Source organism: Phalacrocorax aristotelis, chromosome 9, assembly GCF_949628215.1.
Source record: "Phalacrocorax aristotelis chromosome 9, bGulAri2.1, whole genome shotgun sequence".
Classification (NCBI taxonomy): Eukaryota; Metazoa; Chordata; class Aves; order Suliformes; family Phalacrocoracidae; genus Phalacrocorax; species Phalacrocorax aristotelis.
The window spans coordinates 37,836,046-37,849,421 of NC_134284.1; the positions used below are offsets into that span (position 1 = coordinate 37,836,046).

Below are 13,376 nucleotides of genomic sequence, written 5' to 3' on the forward strand. Positions count from 1 at the left end.
GTGCAAACCCACACTGTGGCATCTTGCAGCAACGAGCAACCCACACGGTGTCATTCCCAGCGGGGCAGGGTGTCCAGAGACCATTTCTCTGTGTGTTAGAGATAAATGGATTGATCTACGCATTAAAAATGCTTATATCCACATTGTGTATGAAAAATGAATTCTCCTGGCGTAGTTGACAGTGGAACTAGAAACCAGCTTCTTGAATGCAAGAATGAGGAATGGTTTAATCTTTTTCTTGTGGAAGAAGTTAAAAATGGAAATGGAGGCTACTGTACCTTTTTTTCCCAATTATGAATGTTCAAGCTGTTTACGAGGCAAGATGACAACAAACTCACTTGCCATGTAATGAGCTAAAGATAACTGTAATTAGTATATGAGTCAGTCTGTAGAGCCGTTAAAACATGGGTATTGCACCTGCATTTTTAATGGTCTACAGTACGGTGGTGCTGAGGTTGCCTTTCCTTGCATTTTTATAGGTTCATGGGCATCAGTCTGATAATGCAGTTACCTGCACTTTTAATTTAAAATGAATATCCGAGTTTATCCCTATCCAGCAGAACTCGCAATTGCTTTTATAAGTCCCGCAGAATCACTGGATCTGAAACAGTGCTTAAAGCATACGGGTTTGCTGTGGAGGGATAGATGTGAGTCTGTATATCAAGTAAAGGATGTACTTAAGCAGTTAGCTGAACTTAGTCTTAAAGGCGGGCTTATTAAAGAGTTTTTACTCTTCCTCGTTTTGGATAATATGAGGTGTTGAAAGTCTCCATGATTCAAACTTTATAACTTGTGTGAAAGTTATGCTAGCAACGGGATGAAAACGTCCTTAAGATTTTTGTCTTTAAAGAAGAAATCATTTTAAAGCACGCGTTGTACAAGGATCGCCAGAAGTGTGATGCTTTCTGAATAGCTACTTCTTCGCATTTATTTTTCATTTTCCAGCTCTGATTTGGGATATTGAAGGATAAAAGGGCGTGCTGGTGACTCCCTCGGCCCAGCGGGATGCTCGCGCTGCCCGCGCTGGCCGCAGCACTGCTCCCGCACGCCCTGGGAGAGCCTCGGCCACGGTGGGACGTGGCCCGGGGGGGAAGGGGGCAGCTTTCCCTGCGGACACCCCCGCGGTCAGCGCTGGCGATCTGCCGCGGCAGCCCCGGCGAGCTGGTGATGAGAGATGAGTTTGCAAAAAGCACCGCAAAGGGACTAATTAAGGTGAGCGATTTGCCTTTGTTTCCATTCCTCACAGCAGCCTAATTGGAAGGCAGAGGCATTTTCACTTGGAGAGGGATTAATTTTAACTGATAAATGTCCCGGTCTCAAATAATTTTCTGTAGACTACTGCAGTGACATGATTCAGCAAGGCCATGGCTCACGCTGCAGCCCAGCAAGGCACTTACACGTGAATCTGAGTTTCAACGTCCAAGTAATTCTGATTAATAAGAAATACTTAAGTTAGCAGAAGCTGAAGAAGCTTCTTGGCTCAGAGTTTTGCTCCACTAATCCTCGGTTACATTCTCCAGAGCCGTCCAGAGAAGCACTGTCCTTCTATAGGAAACATTAAAAAAATAACTGTTAAGGGTATGATGGTCCTAGCTGATACAGAGGAGGCATTAAAACGTCCGGGTCTTGAATGCCCTTGCAATGTGCTCTTTTTAACAGGTAAAGGAACTGCTTCTGGTCCCGCTCATGAACAGTGTGTGCATCTTCTGGAGCAGGTGAGGGGCCTGGGAACCCCTTGCTGGCGTCTGGGAGCGTGCACGGCCAAGGGGAGCTGCGCCATCTGCCACAGCGCCTGGCCTCAAGTGGGTGCTGGCTTTGAGGTGCATCTCTGGTGCTTGGTCACCGTGGGACATCTACTGCCTAGAGAGGAACTGCCCTTCCCTTCACCCCTCAGCAGGGATCCCTTACAGCGTGACGGGGTGAAATGGCTTGGTATGACCGAACCGGTGCCGCCGATCTTGCGCAGACTGGCAGGCGGGTGCGTTACCGCCAGGGTGCTTTGTGGTGCCTGTAAAATGGGTGTGGAAGAGAGGCAAGGTGCGATGGTGAGCCCCTTCGGCACCCCTGCAGGGTTCGCCTGCCTGCAAGGACGGGGCAGTGGCAAAGCCAGGGTGAGTCTTGCCTCCGCTCTGCAGCGGCACCGAGCTGCCCCTGTCCCCAAGTGCCACGCAAGGCCTCCCACTCCGTAGCTCCCCCAGGACATAACGCTGCACATCTGGAACAAAAGATGGGTAGCACGGTGTTCCCAGGCCTGGTCTTTTCTTATCTGCAATATACAATCCTCAGATATTTTACTGTTTCGTCATCCCTCTGTTTTACGAGAAATCTTTATGTGATTTTTTTTAAATGTTCTTTCATGCAGGGAAGGAAAAACCTTTTGTTATTTTACTGCTTAAGATTAGAATTAGTCTTTAAGATGTTGGCGTTCACTTTATGACCTGTTTCTGATTTATCTGCCTGGTTTTTCAAAAGCACAGTTCATTTGGGCAACTTGTAGCTTAGGGATGTGTAGCTGGGGAGTCTGTGCTATAGATGCTGCGTTACTGGTCTGTACTGGCACCTTCTGACCTCGTGAAGTGGGAAAAAGGGAGCAGTGTTGCAGACCTGGAGATCACGAGTGCTGGAGGCTGGAGAGGGGCTCTGGAGGTGTTGGGTGCATCTTCTGCTCACAGCAGGGGTAACGCCAAAGCCAGTCAGGCTGCTCAGGACCTGTCTAGCTGCATCTTGAACACCTCCAAGGACAGAGATCCCACATTCTCACTTGGCCTCTCTACCAGTGTTTGGCCACCCTCAGGAGGAAGAATTTCTTTCCGGTATCTAAAGGAGGTTTCCTCACCGCAGCCTGTGCCTCTTGCCCTTCCCCCAGGAAGGGCCCAGCTCCATCCCCACCATGGGGCATTCACAGGCAGCAACAAGCCCTTTCACTGCCTCCTTTCCTGGTGCCATCACCCCCTCGGCCTCACCTCTCCTGTCCCTGTTCTGGCTCCCACCACCTCTCTGGTCCTGTGGGGTCTGCACCGATGAGCAGGGCTGTCTGGGACTGGGGGCCAGGCAGGACCAGTGCCCAGATGGGGCCTCACCAGTGCCAGAGTGGAGCATCATCCCCATCTGTCCATATGCCTCCAGTTTAGCTCTAAGGGTTGATCAGGCACAACTTGTCCTTAGCGAATCTCTGCTGGCTATTCCCATCATCTCTTCGTACTCCACAGAGCCTGGACAGAGCTTCCAGGAGGCTCTGCTCCATCGGTCTCTCTTGGGACAGGCATTGCCTCTTGGGGAGATGCTCTGGTCAGTCAGCTGCGCTGATATGGTAAAGCCAACTCAGCTAAAACTTTACTGTGAGTTATCTTGCCTGTTCTGACCACTTTGCCCCCTTCCACCCCCCAGACGGAGATGATGTATGCACCTTCCTTCTCGACTAAGTTAGATATTGATACACAAAACTTTTGAAAAATCTGATTATCTTTAACAGTCTATGATGCATTCAAGCCGTGTCACTGGGCTTGTCTGAAGCCACAAGGAAGGTCAAAATTAATGTGCTGAAACTTCCAATAATGGAGCAATGAAGGAAGCAGATTTATCCAGAAGGAGCAACTAGTTAATTCTGTGCTGCAATAACGGGAAATGCTGCATGCTTCTTGTAAGGACAGATACCTAAGATGCTTCAAATTGCCAGGCTTCCATGTGTTGTGCATTTTCTCAGTAATAGCAAAGAATTTTAAGTAGCTTTTGCTCACAGTGATCACGTTTGCAGAGAATTGTGTTGGGTAGTGCTTAAAAAATTAAAGAAAAATGAAGAATTTGAAGAGCAGGGGAGGGAGGGGACAGAAGTCCTTTTTTCCCACTTAAAACAATTTTTCTGGGATCACTGAAAGTGACTGAACTTCAGCTTTCTCAAGCTCTGATGGAAGCCACGTAGAAAAGATGTTCTCTGCCGTGAGCATAGGCAGCTCTCAGGTTCCCAGACTAATCCAAAATCAATTTTGCTTTTATATGCAAATCTTGATTATGACTTTTAAAAAGCACCTACCGCAAGAAGTACATCTGCTATCTGTAGGGATTTTGCCCTCTGACTTCACCATTTTAATTGAATTTGTAAGTGTGTAAGGATTTCCTTAGGCGGAGTACGCTAGGATGATAGCGCTGATATCATCTGCCACCCATTGGATTTTTGCTGGGTCAGGGGACAAGGCTGATAACTAAACGGTACCAGCCCATGGTATAAAATACGGCAGGTATTTGTTCAGTTATTTTTTTCCTTCAAGACTGCCAAGCCTGCATGTAGCGACCCAGATTTGGTGGGTTCGCAGCGGTGCCAGAGCTGCAGTAGCAGCTGGAATGCGGGAGTTGGCACCGAGAGAAAAAAGAAAAATGGGGATATTTCTGGGGGGAGGCTGAAGCTGCCATGCCTATTGCACTAATGAAAATACTATTAGATGTGGAAATAGAGGCAATGTTCTGGGCTTCAGTCGGCAGTCTGCACACTGTGGTACTCCTGACCCCGTGTGACTTCCTAGGGCCATCCTTGCAGGAGCCAGTCCCTCTTTTCAGTCTAAGCAGCACATTTTTTAACTTGTCCTTTTTAAGAAAACTTCCCTTTATGTAATGCATGTGTATAACCTGTGGAATCCTATGCTGTTATCTATGACATCGGAAATGCTTAGATAGATCTGGAAAAAGGAAAACAGTCAAAAAACCCCAAGCCGCGCTCAGGTATGGATGGCTAGCCAGAGCCGGCTACCCAGCACAACCTCCCAAGGCAAAGAGGTTTGTTTTGCATTCGTCTTCCTGGCTTTAAATGTAATTTTTTGTTTGTTTTGGGGTTTTTGTTTGTTGTTTTTTTTTCTTAGCGAGAAGTCCACGGCAAAGCTGCCTCCTGCAGTTTCCCATACGCGCATCACACACAATGTCAGCCCGATTTGGCTGAAGGCGTGTGTTTGACAGAAAGGCACACCTGTAATTTCTCAGGCCTAGCTAGGGATGCCAAGTAAAGCTATAGCTTCTTGACAATTACATCTTTACAAAAGCTTTGGAAAGAACAGCTAGAAAGCAAACTTACTGACAAGCTTTCTTATTAGAGGGAAGTCCTTTGGCAAGGCCCACGAATGCAGCATTTCACGATGGATATCTCAGAAGAAGGAGCTGTGGGAGGCTCGTTAGAAATAGCTTTTTATTCAGAAACTTTTATTTTAGAGGAAATTCTCCTAACAAAGGCTTAGCTTGAGTCATTTCACAGTGGATCAGTAAAAACAGATATGAAGTATATGTAATTTTTACTTGAGTCGAACCACAAAGTAAATTGGCTCCAATGCTTGTGCTGATGGCACGTTGACACCAGCTCCAAAGGGGTCCCGTGTGCAGGAGCCGGTGGATGTGAACACCTACGAGCGGTTCCACATTTCTGACAAAAAAAGGGGAATCAGAGGATGGGGAAAACCGATAGCAGCAACTGGTCGTGCCAGTACTGCTGCCAGAGAGCTGCCCTTTGCCCCGCTGCCGGCTGGTGTGGGGTCTGCTCGGCCAAAACCCCAGCAGCTCCTGGGAAATTAATGGCTGGCCCAAGGAAATGGTGATGGGGCGAGAGAGCAGGGCTTATTAACAACTCCTAGGAGTAACACTACAAACCAAATGGGAAGTATTTCCAAAGTCAAATATGAGATTAATTAATGTTACGTGTGACCCGGTTACACAGGAGAGCTAGAGCCTCCAGTTTTACTGCTTGTTCCATGGTCGTGACTCCCCTGTAGCCAGGCTGTTGGAAAGGACAAATGTAGCTTAATTCAGTTTGCTATTTAGGCCATCTATATATAAACACAGGAATGTAAGATGTGACCCCTTGGGGGGACTTTTATCTACTCCTCCTCTCTTTGCCCTACTTCTGGTAATTATGTTTTCCAAGTAGGTGCTTATTCATGGAACTTCTCTTATACTGAATGTCAGTAAATTCTGCAAAATGTATTTTCTGCTGTTTTGTTAGAGGCATTCTTAAACCTGAGCAGACAGCTATTACCTGCCAGCAGTATAAAAATGTAGTTCCTGTATGTCAAATGCTTTCAAATTCCCTGTGCTTTGAACAGGACCCTGTTAGGGCTGAAGCCTTCTCACCGTCCTCTTGGGAGTTTCCTATGCTCCGGCGTGGCATTTTTTTTATTATTCTCAGCCCCAGTGAAGTTTCTTTATAGTCTTACAGCAACTTAGCAGGGATTGGGCTGGAGAAATGAGGAAGGAGTCCACCTGCCCAGAGGAGCTTACGGAAATCACAGCCTCCAAGTTGTGCGGAGAACTAAACAAACAAACAAAAAAAAAAAACAAAAAAAGAGCAGAACCAATTCAAAGCTGGAAGAAAAGCTGGCAGGACTCAGGCGGTGGTGAGCACCACCCGGCAGCTGGCCTGCTGGGTGAGCAATATTGAAGCAACAATCAGAGCACCACTCGCAGAAGCTGTGAGCAGTAGATGAGCTGTCTGAGTGAAGCAACACTGGCAGGGCTGGGGGGAAGAACAGCCACAGGATAACAGAGGCGGAGCAAGGCGGAGGGAGGGAAGCCTACTTTTGGAGCAGGAGGCAAGCAAAGCTCCTGGTGGAATGTGGGCATCCACCTAGGGGTGGGAACGCAACCAAATGCGCGGTGGGTTCGATCGGTGTTTAAAAGAAAGCAGGGAAAGCCTTGCAGACTTTGTGCTGGCCCAGGTTAGCCGTCATGGGGGGGCGAGAACGTCTTTTCACAGCTGCTGTGGCAGAGGATGAAGTTGATGGAGGTTGTGCTTGGCTGAGGCCTTGCAGCAGAGAGAGCTTGAGGTAGGTGGAGCGATGCGATGGGTGCCTCCGGCAGCGCGTAGGGGTGGAGAGCCACAGGGAACCTGCAGCAGCTGATCAGACCAACCTACAGCCCTGGCGAAGTAGATCGTGCTGATGTGCGGTGACACGCTGTTTTTGAAAAAAAAAAAAAAAAGCAGAGTCAGGTATACAACTAGTTGTATCCATTCGCCTCACAGCATCTCTGTGGATTGAAATCCCGTGCTCAAATGGGAAAATCATACTCTAGTTTCAATCTTTTGACCAGGGTGACATCTAGGACTGTAAAATACTAAGGAGGATTAGAGGGGTTGCAAGGATTTAAAAGAAGCAATAAAAGATTTCGGTTATTTACCAGTGTCACACAGGCTGCATTTTTAGATGCAATAAACAATTGCTATTTGTTGAAGGAGGCAAAAGAGAAGAGAGACTGCAATATAGTCATGAGCAGCATGGAGGTGGGGCTATAGATAAAGCTAACAAAGAGCCATACTGTGATAGAGGCCAGGCCAACCTAATCCATTCTTGTAAAAGGCAGAAAGTAAAAAATACATATGATAGTAATACTTAACTTTAGAAGAAGAGCTATATAAAGTGGAGTGAAGTAATTAAGGGATCAGATAATGCAGCAGAAATGCTTGTGGAAAATAGACATCATGTGGGATATACCAGGCAGGAGGCTCTGACTGCCTTGTGCCCATCACGGAGCGCTCCGAGGACGCGCTCCCCTTTCACATCTCCAAGAGTGAAAAGGCAGTCCCCAAAGCGTGCAGATCTTTCCTAAAGGAGGAAAATAGGGAAGAGCAAAAGCACTAGCTAATTACTGCAGATTTGCACTTAACAGGGCTCAGAATTTTTCTGAGGAGCAACAGGCTTGGGAACTAACAAGAAAACTCTTCCTGTAGGGATCAGCTGAGGCGTAACTGCTGAGGCCGAGAGTTCCTGGAGGTGGGGAGGGGAAGCAAGCAGGGAAGTTTGATGAATTCTTTGTGACAAGTGCTCTGGGAGAGGCAAGGTTTCAGCCCCGCAGCTGCTCTCTGCAGTCAGCAGGTCTGCGACTGCCTTACCTAAAGGTCCACCGAAAGACCTTTGAGAACAGGCTGAAAGTACAGCAGAGTGCCCAGGGCTGGACAGCATTGTCCCGAGAGCTGAAGGAACCAGAGTGCAGCATGTTTTAACACTGCAGACTAGTCCATACACTATTGCTTAGTTCAGCCTCGATGTCAGAGAACAGAAAGGTCTACCCTCCTTTTTAAAAGGATGGCAAAGATGATACCGCAAGTTGCGGACCATTAAGTTTGATTTCTGCATCAGCAATTTAATAGGAATGGTGGTGAAGAATAGAAGACCAGACTCAGAGAAACATGAAATCCTCCCTGGGTTCTGGAGAGAGGAACGAAACACATCTCTTGCTTGTATGTTGATGTCCCCCTTAGAGCACTCAGATTCATGCTGGATGCCTTTCCTTTGCAGAAACAGTTTCCTTCCACCATATCAACTCTTTTGATGTATTTTCCGATCCTGCTCTTAAGGATTCCTCCATCTTCCCTGATATGGAAATACCTCACGTGGAGGCGAATGTCCCTTTTTAAGCTGAATGTCAAAGTTGCATTAGATAACCCTAAGTGGTTTTGTTCTTGTGTAACCGTTTCCAACAAGTTTCATACGCGAGTCTGTGGTGGTGCAGCCCCCCTCCCCCGGCCTCCCTGGGATGCCGGAATGAGCCCTGTGGTGCTCTTACCTCGGTGATAACGACTTGGGCGCCGGGCAGTCTCTGACCCCCGCCGGGCCACCCCCTGCCCGAATGGCGCATCGGGACCACCCTCAGGCCTCAGGATAAGCCCCGGCGTGCTCTGACCTCGGCCATAACGACTTGGGCGTGGGGCGGCCGCTGCCCCCCCCCTGGGCCGCCCGCCCCCCGGGCTCGTGCGCCAGAAGGTAAAACACCGGCCAAAGGCAGCCGCCTCCGCCCGAGGGGGGACCCCCGGAGCCCCCCGGGCCGCGGCGGGCTGGGTGACCCCGTATCCCCCCGGGGCTGGGGCGCCCCTCGGGGGCGGTTCCGCAAGGCCCGAAGGACCCTCTGCGGGCGGTTGCGCGGGGACTCAAAGGCCGGATTTCGGGGGGTTCGCCGGCGGCTGCACCTAACCGTGAGTAACTGATGAAGTTTTATTCACAGGTTAACCTGGGGGGGGGGGGGTGGTGTGTGTGTGCGATTTGACTGTTATATACGTTACCCCTGTTCTCATAAACCGTTGACCAAGTCTGAGACTAAGACCGGACCCAGGCGCGCCCGGACTCTCTGCACGGGGTCCAGAAAGCAAGGGGGAGGGTCCCCCCTTATCCCCGGCACCCACAGCCCCTCTGGATCATCCTGACTCTGACTCGAGTATTCCTCAGTTTTCCTTCGTGCATTTCTATAGAAGTGACAGAGCGACCCTCGCCATTCTCAGACCTTTAACTAAATCGCTACATTGATTGTAAAAAATTCCATCAAATTGCTGTTTTAAATTGGCTGATGCTGTTAAGAATTATACAGCCTAATGCTGTGATCTATCTCCAAAGTTATATTAATAAATCTTAAATTGTAACCAAAGCTGTGTAACAGATCATATTCCCGACCATTCGGTGCAGCCGGAGGGTGCGCAAGGCCGTATTTGTGACAATTTGGTGTGATCGGCCATACCCACAAGCCTGCGTTTGCGACAGGGTCCCGTCTGAACTTATCTGGGCCACCTCCCAGCCGCATCTGCTACGTCCAAACCTTGCCCGCTTTGTCCCCTTGGATTACTGATAAATCACTTTTGTGATATTTTCAGCAGAGTTTGAATCAGACAGTGCTATCAGCTCCAGCCTAGCAGGAACACGGGTGCTGTCGTGTCCTTTGTGACCCGTACCTGCTCGCCGAGACCTTTTACTCCCACCTGTTGAACAGGTCTCCAGGTAAATGTCATGTGGAAAAAGCTGCTGCTTTACTGACAGATTTAATTTTTTTTTTTGAAGTCAGAGAAGCTGATGTGTCCTTTCATAATTTTGTTTCCTGTTGCTACTTTCCCAAACAAGATAATGAGGTTTTACAAAGATGTACCACATATGCCTGTATTAATTTATGCCTGGTCAAAGATTGTTTGCTTTTGGGGGGGGTCTGTGCGTGTGTGTCATCCTGGTTTAACTTAACCAGACTTTCGTTTTCTGCTTGTCTTCAGTCCGTTTTAAAATATGACTTTTCTTCAGCCCCATGCTAACAGCTGAGTCCACTTTTATTATAACTCCCATTCATCGTCGTCCTTCAGAACAGTTGGTTGTGTCTTGAGGAGCTGCAGAGCAGCTTCTGCTCTTCCCTTGCGGTCGATCTGCTGGGTTTGGGTTTTTTCCACCCCCTTCTCTTTAGCCTCTAATTTTGTCATTTTTCTTTGCTCCCTGCTGGAAAATATACCTATTTCTGGTGTGCCTGTGGTGATAAAGATGGGACTGTAGGCAGAGTTGGATGCTGTAGCTCAGCAAGGTCTGCTATTTCTGCAGCGGCACTCTGTTCTGCCCAGGACCTCTGGAAGTGGCAGCAACCCATGTTTCTCAACAGCATCTGCTGATTAATGGCACTTCCCCTCTGTTTTGCTCAGCAAAGTGTGCCTCTTGTCATGTGTCCTGTCACATTAAAATTTTTTCTTTACTTTTCTTTGTTCTGCCGTTTTTAGTTTGGCAGCAAAATCAGTCATATGTGATTGTGGCCCCCAGAGCTCTCACTTTTCTCCTTGATCTCCGGACACTTTACCTTTTAACTGCAAGCAAGCATTGCCATGGACTATCGAAATCCTTGGCAGGGCACCAGAGCGGGTTGTTCATCCACTAGAGCAGGTGGGGCTGCTCTCGTTGTTGGGGACTACGGAATCATAAAATAGTTTGGGTTGGAAGGGACCTTTAGAGGCCATCCAGTCCAACCCCCTGCCATGAGCAGGGACATCTTCAGCTAGAGCAGGTCACTCAGAGCCCCGTCCAGCCTGGCCTGGGATGTTCCCAGGGATGGGGCATCGACCACCTCTCTGGGCAACCTGGGCCAGGGTTTTACCACCCTCCCCGCAAAAAATATTTTCCTTATATCCAGTCTAAATCTACCCTCCTTTAATTTAAAGCCATTCCCCCTTGTCCTGTCACAACAGGCCTTGCTAAAGAGGTTGCAATCCTGCAACAGTCTCTGAGGGATGCTCAGAGTGGTCCAACCACACCCTTTGCTGAAAAGGGGGGGTGGGAGAGAGAAGCGACCACCTTACACTGCTGTCCCAGTGAGCATCCTCTGGCTAGTTCATTGCTTCTCAGGGTTGCTTCCTATTTTGCCTTTTCTCTTACGTACTATGCAACGTGGTCTGAAATGGTCCCTGCTGTAAAAGAAAGTCTGCCAGGCTATTTTATTTTTCAGGTGCATATCTGAAATAGTTGTGCTCTAGGGAGCTTTCACTGTTTCATGTTTGTAGCTCCCTGTCTGAGCTATTTTGGGAAGCTCAGGTGACCACTGGCTTTACGAGATATCTGTATACTTGGTATTATTTAGATCTTGGCAAAACAGAAGTGCGATGTGCTTTTTAAAGGTCGAGAAGATACCTGCAGAGTTAGGTCCTCGGCGCCCACCGGTTGTCTCACCTGCTGCCCAGAGCCTGGGACGAGCCGGCAGCGGGTGGGTGGCAGCGGGGCACAGGGTTGGCCCTTGGGCAGGGTGGATGTCATGAGCTTCACCACGCTTTATAGAAACCCGAGGCCCAAAGTCATTTGGATGCTGCTTCATTCAGGAATGCCAGATAAATGGTTTGCGTAGCTAATACCCACTTTTAAAAGAGACTTTGGCAGCAAGACCTGGAGTTGCAAGTCAGCTCGTAAACACCTGTAAAACCTTAGCCTGAATTTCCCCTTGTTACCCGGTAAAGTAAAGAAAGAGCTGAGCCCGATTCCCAAGCCCAGCGTAGGGCCCTGCTGAGGGTGGTGAGCACCCAGGGAGCACCCAGCTCCCACCCAGGGCTCCCCATGAAACCCGTAACCTCTGAGCTAGGGCATCTTCTCAAGAATAATCATGTAATTAAGTCTTCAAAGGATAGAGAATTTGCTCCCTATTAGGTTAGCTGCTTCACTGCTTAATTAACTTTATTCCTAGTCTGGATTTGTTTCGTTTCTCCTTCCAGCCTTTGGCTTTCATTATGACTTTTTTTTTTTTTTTTTTCTAAATTTAAGATCTGCCTGGTATTAGAATCACCTCCCCATGATGGTACTAAAGAACACAGTGAAATTGGCCGTTACTCTTCCCTTGGATAAATTAAAAAGGTCAAGTGCCTGTAACCTGTCTCTCTGTATAAAACTGGTTTCGTATTCGTGAGCCTCCGAACTTTGTCAGGTTGTATCTTGGTGTCCCCGGCCTGGATGGATGGCCTTAGTAATGCAATACCACCCCTGGTCCCTCAGCATCCCCCGCTTACACCTCTTACCAGAGAGAGCCACCCCGTCCTGGCTGGCACGTGCCTGCCGTTGGTATTCACCCCGGTGCTTCAGTTCTTCTGAGGATCACGGCTCCCGGGAAAAAACAGCATCATGAATAAACATCATGAATAATTTTCTGAGAAAAGCATAACTTCATCACTCACTGTAAGGAGAGGGACAGGATGAGAGCACTGATTAGAATATTTATGCAAACCGGTCTTGATGAGATCCGTCTTGACAAAATAGACATAGGTCGATCCATTTTAATTTCATGTAAATGCCTTGTTTTCCAGAGTGGCTCAGTGCAGTTAATTGCAGATGCTGACCCATGTCCTCTAGCTCTGCAAACCTTCTCTCGGGCTGAAGGGTGCAAAGGTTCCCTTTCTGGTGTGGATCGCGAGAGGGGGATGGCTCCTGCGCCTGCGCCGGGCGCTCGGCTGCCGCCCGCGGGTCACCGGGACTTGGTGACGCTGAGCAGGACAGTTGTCTTAGCTGAGGCTTTGGAAAGCGCTTTTAATATCATTGTCTGGTGGATTTGGGAGCACGTGGAAGGGATTTCTGTCTGACCTCTCTTCTAAAGCTTTGTGGTGGGTTGGCCCTGGCTGGATACCGGGTGCCCACCAAAGCCACTATCGCTGCTCTCCTCAGCTGAGCAGGGGAGAGAAAATATAACAGAAGGGTAGGGAGAGATCACCCACCAACTACCCTCATGAGCAACACAGGCTCGACTTGGGGAAATGCGCTTAATTTATTACCAATCAAATCAGAGTAGGATAATAAGAGATAAAACCATATCTCAAAAAGATTTTCCTCCCACCCCTCCCTTCTTCCCAGGCTTCACTTTACTCCCAAAGTCTTGACCACTTCCCCTCCAGTGGTGCAGCAGCCAAGGAATAGGAGTTGTGGTCAGTCCATCATATGCTGTGTCTGCCGCTCCTTCTCTTCCTTGGCGCCAGCGTGGGCTCCCTCCCACGGGAGACAGTCCTCCACGAGCTGCCCCAGCGTGGGTCCCTTCCCCGGGGTGCCGCCCTTCAGCAACAGGCTGCTCCAGCGTGGGTCCCCCATGGGGCCACAGCCTCCTTTGGGCACCCACTTGCTCCGGCGTGGGGTCCCCACGGGCTGCAG

General features: G+C 48.8%; 1 long non-coding RNA gene across 2 annotated transcripts in view; it reads left to right on the top strand.

Annotated features, from left to right (window-relative positions):
* The first annotated feature begins 8,721 nt into the window (after positions 1–8,721).
* LOC142062246 (uncharacterized) overlaps positions 8,722–13,376 on the top strand; it is a 60,941-nt gene continuing 56,286 nt past the window's right edge. For both annotated transcript variants that reach the window (XR_012662410.1, XR_012662409.1), the window contains exon 1: positions 8,722–8,941. This is a non-coding gene — a long non-coding RNA (uncharacterized LOC142062246). The remainder of the gene's footprint in view (positions 8,942–13,376) is intronic.